General features: G+C 33.6%; 1 protein-coding gene across 3 annotated transcripts in view; it reads left to right on the top strand.

Moving 5' to 3' along the window:
• LOC111390997 overlaps window positions 1-7,993 on the top strand; it is a 17,055-nt gene extending 9,062 nt beyond the window's left edge. The window contains exon 3 of one of the 3 annotated variants that reach the window (XR_002702041.1): window positions 7,386-7,993. The gene's annotated coding sequence lies outside the window, so the exon portion shown is untranslated. Of the gene's footprint in view, window positions 1-4,576; window positions 5,090-6,101; window positions 6,284-7,385 lie in introns of those variants that run through there. The other 2 variants (XR_002702040.1, XR_002702039.1) reach the window with 2 other exon arrangements.
• The last annotated feature ends 933 nt before the right edge of the window (window positions 7,994-8,926 follow it).

Raw genomic sequence — 8,926 nt, 5'->3', positions numbered from 1 at the left:
TTAGAAGTATCCCAATCACCTTATCCACTCATGCAATGCGGGTAATATAAACGTGAGGACTAATATTTTAATTTAATTTAGTAAAAATATCCGGAGTTGAATTATATCAAAATAGGATTATAATTATCAATTTACATTAATCATCATCAAAATGTGATTAAATAACAATTAACTACTATTGCATATCCACCACCTCATCTCTATAGAAGAGCACACGTGGCTACCCCTTTTAAAAGTTGGTAAATTCTAATTCCAATTAAATAACAACTTCTACAAACTTTAATATCTTGAACCAAACTTATTAGAATTAACTTTTTCTTGAGCCTAAAATACATAATTAAATACGAGCTCTCCAACGAGTATAATATTAATATACTTATCATCACTCTATCAAAATCCAATTATTTGCCTAAAAAATATAATAATTTAAAATATCATCCGAGTCTTTCATTTTCAAAATAATCAAATATAATATATAGAATAGATAATAATTTTTTTCCTTAAAAATATTTTAGGGATGTTACATAAACGATCTTGTTTATTGAATTAAATTTTTTTATTTAATTTCTAGACAATTCCACTTCCACATTCTAACAGGTGTAAAGTGGATGCAATTCTAGGTAATTGAGCTCGTGATGCTAAATGCAGACAAAAATAAATGTTCTATCTATCGCTTTTTATTGACCTTGCAGAACTCAGTTGTCGAAATTACAAGTCCATTAGTTAACCACTCTTGCATGCCAATTGCCAGTCAAAATACATTTTTCAAAAAAACATTATTTCCCCCATTATAATTAAAATTAATTGGGGGGGGGGGTCAAATGGGGCCATAAATTTTATTATTATTATTATTATTATTATTATTATTATTATTATTATTATTATTATTATTTTGCTTTTATTATACTTTTAATTATCTCTTTGATTAATTTTGTAGTGGTGGTGGAATGTAGGGGATGGGTGTAGGAGTAGGTGGGTTAATTGAGAAGATAAAATATTTTTCTTTTATTAGAATTTTTTAAATTGTTTTACGTGAGATTCATTTGTACTTTTTAAGAAACATGAAACTCTACATGCAAACCTTTTCGGATTAATTTCAAAAACGGTTATTGAACTTATGCGAAAATTACAAAATGGTCACTGAAGTTTAATACTTTCAGTAACGGTCACTTAAGTTTCGGGGCGCTTTCAGAAATGGTCACTGAAATTTAAAAACTTTCAGAAATGGTCATTGAAGTTTAAAAATTTGTAGAAACGATCACTGAAGTTTAAAACGACATTTTCAGTTTTTTGGGCTGCTTTTGCGGTAACTTTTCAGTCACTTTCGACCGTTGATACTGTGAAATTTTGATAATGTTGGAAAGTCCACAATGTCCTCTTCAATTACACTCAAAATCTCCTCAGAACTTCAAGAGATTCGATCTGAAAATCGCCGCAAAAGTCGTCCAAAAAAATATTTGCGGTAAATCATCATTAATGAAACGATGTATTAATTAATGAAAAATTGAAGACAAGAATTTGACAAAAAAATTAAAAAAATGATTGTTATAACGGGAAGTACAATTAAAATGTAGTGAAACGAATAAAAATTGTAGTACCAATATAAATTGACATCACGTGATGCGACTGTCCTATCAATGTGCGCCACCTCGACGGGTGGGCCACCACACACCCCCGAGGTGTGTGGTTCATCCGCAGAGGTGGCACCTTGGGGTTGGACGGTCGCACCACCACGCCCCACCCAAGTTTCTCTCTTGATAGAGACAAAAAAATAAAAATAAAAAATTTGAAAATCTGCAACACATTTTTTTGCCAGGATTCCATTGGCTATATGCTAACAGAAATGTAATACAAAATAGGCAAATAACAGAAACTTCTTCAAAACATTATTGTTCATTTAATTACTGATTCAAAGCTCCAGATTTGCATTTGGCCTAAACTTGTCGAATATGCTCCATCTCCTGCGATTCTAAGTCTGGTTCCTCGTCAATATTTATTGTTGTAGTCATATATATGTTAAGAACGGGAATTGTTGGCAGCAGAAGTTGAATACTCTGCTTAAAACTCCTCCACGTGCTAGAGATACAAGCAGTGCATAAGGAGAGCAGCATAATTATGGGGTAGATATAACAAAAGAGATCTTGTGGGAAGAATACTGAGGCCAGGAAACAAACCAATAGGGAAATTGGGTAATTCTTGACTTGAATGCGTATGTATCCCATATCAACTTGAGGTGTCAGTGGGATTCAATGGAGATGAAGGAGAAGAGAAAGAAAAAGCTAGTGAGAAGCCAAAACTTGATCCAACTGAAGTTCTCAATTACTATACCAAATGGATTTCATTCCCAAGGCATGGCTGTATATGATTTCTATATGTTTACAACGAATAGGAGTAATCGAAAACTACATTTTCGATTACTCCTATTCGTTGTAAACATATAGAAATCATATACAGCCATGATTTCATTCCCAAGGCATGGCTGTATATGATTTCTATATGTTTACAACGAATAGGAGTAATCGAAAACTACAGTTGGATCCATTTGGTATAGTAATTGAGAACTTCAGTTGGATCAAGTTTTGGCTTCTCACTAGCTTTTTTTTTTTTTTTCTCTTCTCCTTCATTTCCATTGAATCCCATTGACACCTCAAGTTGATATGGGATACAAACGCATTCAAGTCGAGAATTACTCAGTTTTCCAATTGGTATGTTTCTTAGGCTCAGTATTCTTCCCACAAGATGTCTTTTGGTATATCTACCCCATAATTATGCTGCTCTCCTTATGCACTGCTTGTATCTCTAGCACGTGAAGGAGTTTTAAGTAGAGTGTTCAACTTCTGTTGCCAACAATTCCCGTTCTTAACATATATATGACTACAACAATAAATATCGACGAGGAACCAGACTTAGAATCACAGGAGATGGAGCATATTCGGCAAGTTTAGGCCAAATGCAAATTTGGAGCTTTGAATCAGTAATTAAATGAACAATAATGTTTTGAAGTAATTTTTGTTATTTACCTCTTTTGTATTACATTTCTGTTAGCATATAGCCAATGTAATCCGAGCAAAAAAATATTTTTCAGATTTTTTATTTTATTTTTTTGTCTCTATCAAAGGATGTCAATTTATATTGGTACTACAATTTTTATTCGTTACATTACATTTTAATTGTACTTCGCTTTATAGCAATCATTTTTTTAATTTTTTTGGGGTCAAATTCTTATCTTCAATTTTTCATTAATTAGTACATCTTTTCATTGACGATGATTTACTTCAAATATTTTGTTCTATGCTTTGAGACGAGGAGAATGTACTTTTCGTAATTATTTATTATTTAAAATATGATAAAAAAAAATCTTGTTGTATGCTATTTATTAAAAAATAGAATGAAATATATACCGATTTGGCCTTAAGCCATAGTCGTTAAAACATTCCAGCTACGATGGACCTACATGCCACTCCATCTCGATCCCCCTTGATCTCAGTTTTAGACTGAAAATTGGGCCAAAATCTAGCCTTGGTACTCCCACCACCATCGAGGCCCCGGTAGCAGCAGCGTTGTGACCTACATGCCACTCAATCTCGACCCCCATTAGTCTCGAAGGACCCACTTGGGCTAAGATTTTGCCTCGGTGCCCCTTGGTCTCGACGGACCAACCTGGGCCAAGATTTGGCCTCGATGCTCCCACCGCCATCGAGGGTCCTGTAGTAGCAGCGATGTGACCTACATGCCACTCGATCTCGATCTCCCTTGGTCTCGACAGACCATGAAAGAAATTACATTGGAGTGATGTATTGAAGTCATATATTGTCCTTGAGATAATTGCTTTCTTTTGGTTGGCTTCAATTTCTACATGTTTCCAATATTTTTCCCATTGAGGACACCAGTTTGTGCGACTCCATGTACTCATTTGGAGGTCCATTTTTGGCGTTGTTGTGGTTTTAAGAGGCAACTCGCTTAATTGGTGGGTTAGCATATTTTGTATGGAAAATTCAACTTGTACATAATTATTGCACATAATAGTGTCCACAATGTGATGGGACATTCATTTGGTTGTTGATGTGCAAGTGTGAGATTTGAATTAAAAGTTGGATCCAATGCCACGTGTAATTATGAACACCGTTATATAGACAATTATGTACACGTAGCACTTTCCATTTTGTATAGTATCTATTGATTCTTGATTGTGTAGTATTGAAGATGCTAAAGTGATTGAAAGGAGACAAAAAGTTCAAATTAAATTGAATCTTGCACTTGTAGAATTCTGTCGTGAGCTGCACTAAGAGGCCAATAATAAAATAGAGTTGGTGCTATGAACTGGTAAGATAATCATCTCCACTTTTGAATCCTATATTATCTATCACAATGAATTTGTGATGTTTAATTTAAATAATATGGTAATCATCTAAATAAATTTTTATGTTGCGTAGCCTTAAGTAATGGATATACTGGCAATTTGTATACTTGCTGCTGAAGATTATTATTATTCTTTATGGGCACAAAGTGAATCAAGATTTGTTTTTTGGTTGGCGGTTTTGATCCATCTAATTTTGGAATGTCCTTTTTGTCCTAGGATACGTAGAAAAATATTGGTCAAGAAACAGAGAATATAGGTTGGGAATTACTCAACTCTATGTCGCACCCGATATTATTGCACATGATTTAATTATCACAAGTTTGATATGAAAGGCGAGTGATGTCTTCCATGCACAACTCCAATGGTCACTCACATTGGGTCGGGCTAAAGGGTTTTCTTGGTAATGCTATGGCAAAAAGATCCATTGCCAGATGTAAGTTGAAGCAGATGACCCAAAATCTGTTGTATACTAGTTAAATTAAGAGTATACGTTTGAAAGCAGTTCTAGACAATCACTGAATAAAGTGAGTATGCAACTTCCCATTTATCGGCTCTATTGTTCAAACTATAAAGCTTTACTGTCTTTTTCTCTGTTCCAGTTTTCACCGTTCGTCCAATTGGATATTGATAGATCAACGTGTCTATTACTTCATTGAACCGTCCAGTTTGTCATTTGGATGTGGAATTTACAATAAAATAATACTATCATTGCCAACACCAATTACAATACTGCCCTTTTAATAGTTTTGAATTAGGAATTGGCAAGTTGAGAAGAAGGGTGAAATTGTAAATCTATTTCCAACGGTTGTGGTGGCATTATTGTCGTCTGACACACGACTTCATCAGTTGCAGAAAATGTCTCTAACTTATGGGTTGAAAATGTTGAAAAATGGGGGAAAATGTAGTGGTGGCAATGGGTCGAGTCGGCACCCTTAATCTCACGAGCTCGGCTCTCGCTTGTGGCTCGTTTTCAACGAGCCGAGCTTGGGCTCGGCTCGTGGGCTCGTCCAAATTTTTTTTTTGAAAGAGTTTTACAAATAAATGAAATAATATAAAACACTTTTAAAAAAAAAGTGTTTAAAAATACAAATAATTTAACGAAAATAATTTATTATTATTTTTTCTTTATATCATATTGTAATACGTTTTATAAAGTATAAAATATTTATATAATGAAGACGAATTATTTTTTGAAATACATTTACGAAGAATATATTTTTTCGATTTCTTTTTAAAGTAGATAAAATGTAAACCCTTCTCCTTTATCCGGGCTTGGGACTGACTACATTAATTTTAAGTAAGCGGAGTTAAAAATTATAACGAACAACTTGTTGTAACGTGTACAATTTTTTTAAAGAAAATTAAATTTAACGATTAAAAAATAAAGAAATTTTGATTAATATAATTAAATCAAATATCACTTACATGACGACATGTAATTTCAGCGTATTTATCTTATAGTCAAAAATGAGCGTTCTGTCAATCCTTCACGCACATTAACGCTTCCAAAACATCTTCTTTCAGTCGGCTCCTAACATCGGTTAAAACCTTTTTACCTGCACTAAAAGCAGACTCCGAAGCAAAAGTGCTGACCAGAGGTGTCAGCAGATCTTTCGCAATTGTAGAAACAATTGGCCAATATCTTTCATACTTTCGCCAGAATTCAATTATTTCTCTTGAACTTTTTTTAATTGTTCTGTCGTTGGCATATTATGATTGAAGTAATCAATTAATTTGGCAGGCATCGCATTTGGAGTTTCGGCCGATGTTTGATGAGATGCAAATGTAGACGACATGACACTAGATAAATACATTACAGTTGTATCATATCTCAATGTATTAATGCATTGAAATAAATTCATTATTTCGGCATCTTCTTCAATTTCAGCAGAAGGAGTAGGTGCAGAGGGTACCCGACTAACATTCGCACCCATTCTTTCCGCATAGCAATCATACATTCTACATAATGTTTGCTCTAAATTCTTATAGGTGATAGGTGTATTAAGTATTAAAATTTTATTGATTTGATCAATTACGTATTTAGTTCCTGAAATATTATATCGGGGGTCCATTGCACATGCTAAAGAAAATAACATAGGCAGCTCTTCCCAATATTTTCTAAACTTTAATTCCATATCAATTATAATTTCATTAAAAACAGGATCATTTTTATATCTATGGAATGTTCTTGTAATTATATAAAAGCGTTCAAGCACCATACAGCTTATGGGATAATAAATGCCGGATAAAATCTTTGTGATCTCATAAAAGGATCTCAAAAATCGTTTAACTTTCATAGCCAAAATTCAATCGAATTCATTTAACATACCATCCTCATCACTTCTAACGTGTCTATTGTTATAAAAGTCAATTATTAAATTTTCGAAACCTTCACATGACTTTAATAGCAAGTAGAGTTCCATCTATGACTTACGTCGCTAACAAATATTTAGCAGTCGTTACCCCTAGTTCGGCATAAAAATCTGCAAATGCTTGTTTTCTATTAGGAGAGATCGTAATATATACTAATGTATTCCTAATCTTTTGAAGCTCATCCTTTATATGTTTTAAATCATCTTGCACAATTAAATTCAAGATATGACACACACAACGAATATGAAACAAATACCTACCAAAATCAGGTTGAAGTGTCCTACACAATTTATCAACGATTACCTTATTAACACTAGCATTATCAAAAGTAAAAAAAATCGAATTTTAGTCTCGCAATGATACTATCTAACAATACTGATAATAGCATTATATATATTATTAGCATTGTGAGGAAACTCAATAATTTTAAAAGCAATAATTTTCTTATGCATGCACCAAAGTGGGTCTATATAGTGTGCGTTGTAGTTATATATGCTCTTTTATTAACCTCTTCCCATATATCAGAAGTTAAAGATATAACACCTCCATATTGTTGCAAATACATAATTAATTGTTATTTTAAATTATTGAAATAATTTATTGTATCGGCACAAAAAGTGTTTTGACTTACCCCAACGTATCTCGGCTGTAGATATTCTTTCACGTACGAAAAAAAGTGTTGATTGTCTGCAATAGTTAGAGGCAACTTAGTGGTGGCAACAAATTTCATTATTCCAGTTCGAGTATTGTCCTCTGAATATACCCACGTGGATAGTGGTGACGTTGTAGAACCGGCACCCGAACTGCCAACTTGCAATTGTGTTTAACCTGCTGGAAGAAGTCCATGTCTGGCGCACATGCTTTGTAGTGGCGGTTGATATGGATGGTACCAATTCCTTTTTGCCATGTCAATCTTTGTTGGCAGTATTTACATATTGATTTAGATTCTGCAAGGTCATCGATGACTTTTCCTGTTGAAATCAACTTAAAGTGATCCCCAACATTTTACTTGTTTTTTAGCCTTTCACTTTCACCTAGCATTTGGGATGTTTAATTCAACATCTTCATCCTCATGTTTCATTTCGGGAACGTTTATATCATCCAAATCAATTGAATTGTACCTTCCCTGACCATGAATGTGAACATCTTCAGGTATCGGCAGGTCATTTAGACCGGCAAATTCATTTGAAAATTGGCTTTGCGGCATCCTAGGCGATTCGCCATGATGTGGCCCACATCCTGTATCGAACAAGTTTTCAACAAATGAGCGTTGATCCATTTGTTTGATTGTTTATGATGAAATCTTAACTAGACGAATATAAATATAGTGAGATTGTGAGAATTGAGAATTGGATGAATGGAAATTGTAACTAATAAATTGTAAAAATTGAATTGATATTGTATATTTTGCAGCACAAGAGAGTAAAAACTCGATAATTGATATAATAAAAGAGAGTTGGAGACTTGGAGTAGCAATTGATATGAAAAAAATCTTTGGGGGAAGGGGTATTTATAGTAGAACGGGGGGAAAAAATTAAAAAAAAATATTTTAGTGACTGCTTTGGTCAATGAAAAAATTCAGTGACCAAACGATCACTAAAAAAAGTGACTGTTTTGGTCACTTTACATTAGGGGGCTCGAGCCGAGCCCACGAGCGGCTCGCCTCAATACCAATTATCGACTTCAACACAAAGCACAGTATAAAAATATACTAGATGCCGTTATAAATTTCGGCTCGTGGCTCGTTCAAACGAGTTGAGCCCACGAGCGGCTCACCTCATTCCCAATCCTCGACTTCAACATAAAGCATAGTATAAAAATATACTAGATGCCGTTATAACGGAATTTAATATAATATACCATTGCAATGGTAGTTGGGAAACTACATCACCTTATAAAGAAAGAAGCAGCATGTTACTATTAAATCACCTTAAAAACAAACTGAAGTTTAAAAGTACCTAATAACAAATCTACTAATTTGATAATTCGAAAGGATAACAAATCTATTAATTTCATAATTCTAAAGGAAAAAGAGAGAGATACAAAAAAAGAATAGATAGGTCAAGACTAAGTTTGTAAGTTTATGGCAATAATGGACACATACAATCCGAATAAAACAGACCCTTACAGAGTAAATAAGTTTTATCTAAGTATCTTGATAAGATTAAATAGGCATCAATAATTATCTCATAG

The sequence above is a fragment of the Olea europaea genome, unplaced genomic scaffold, assembly GCF_002742605.1.
Source record: "Olea europaea var. sylvestris unplaced genomic scaffold, O_europaea_v1 scaffold74, whole genome shotgun sequence".
In the NCBI taxonomy this organism is placed as follows: Eukaryota; Viridiplantae; Streptophyta; class Magnoliopsida; order Lamiales; family Oleaceae; genus Olea; species Olea europaea.
The sequence above is the reverse complement of the archived record's forward strand: the minus strand, read 5'-3'. Positions and strand labels throughout refer to the sequence as shown.